Source organism: Charadrius vociferus, unplaced genomic scaffold (genome assembly GCF_000708025.1).
Source record: "Charadrius vociferus isolate BGI_N301 unplaced genomic scaffold, ASM70802v2 scaffold39, whole genome shotgun sequence".
NCBI classification, from domain to species: domain Eukaryota; kingdom Metazoa; phylum Chordata; class Aves; order Charadriiformes; family Charadriidae; genus Charadrius; species Charadrius vociferus.
Genome location: NW_009650188.1, coordinates 4,034,603 through 4,035,671, shown reverse-complemented (window position 1 = coordinate 4,035,671; position 1,069 = coordinate 4,034,603).

The following is a 1,069-nucleotide window of genomic DNA, read 5'->3' as shown; positions in this document are numbered from 1 at the left end:
AAAAAAAAAGTTTTCAATAGTATCACTCACCAAAGTGCATGTGTTACGTTGCTATTCGCTGTCTAGGACAAAGTGCAAGTCTACGTGCCGAGATGCTGTCCACAAAGCTCTATTTAAGGGGAGGAAGGAAACAGCAGGGACTGCAAAGCATCTTTGTACTGCCATCAACGGCAGTGAAAACCTGCTGTCTTGGACTCCTCCAGCAGCCCTGCCGGACCGCAGCTCTTGCTGCTGCTATTCGTGTCGTACCTTGCTCCACGGTCATGTTACAGATCTGTCTGGCCAACTCTCTTCAGTTATGATACAGAAAAGGTGGGAGGCATGCTAAGTGCTACAACATCTAAAATAATTTAATTGACAAGCTTCTCGGAGCAAGTGACGTGTGTATGCTTTGAGCAGTGCTCTTCTAATAAATATAGGTATAATAATAATAATAATGATAAAATAAATAACAATGATAGTAATAAAAAGTTATGCAATCTAAAGGTCACGTAGCTGAAGCGAGGGATAAAAACGTCGCTCCTAGGGATAGGCTGTACTGGAAGAAGGTGTGAAACTTTGATGCAGAGCATGCCTGGGAAAGAGCAGAATAAGGATCTCAGGATCAGGAGAAGGCAGGCGCAGGGTCCCTCTGGCTGACAACACTACGTAGTCTTTGGACTTTTATTCTGGCCGTTCCCTCATAGGAAAAGCCCTGCAGGCAGGTCTGGGGTGGCTGCCCCGGGCACTGCGGGAATTGCAGGCTCCTGCGCTGGCTCTGCAGCCGGCGGCTGATGCTGCAGGTCAGAGGCAGGGTCCTGAGAGCAGGAGAGAGCTCTCCGGTTACGGGTGCTCAGGGGAATCCAGTCTCTTTATCCCAGGCTTGCAACTCAAATCCCATTTCTTTCTGTGACTGCGGTGGTGCAGGTCTCTGGCTGTGCTGCAAGGGGAGGCATCAGGAACACGCTGGCATGCCAGCCGTTCCCACCAGCTCTGCTCCTCCAGGGAGGGAGAACCTCTCTTCCCCGCAGCTCAGTGAGAAGCAGAAGTGCTTGAGATCCTGAGGATCCTCCTAAAATGCCAGGACTTC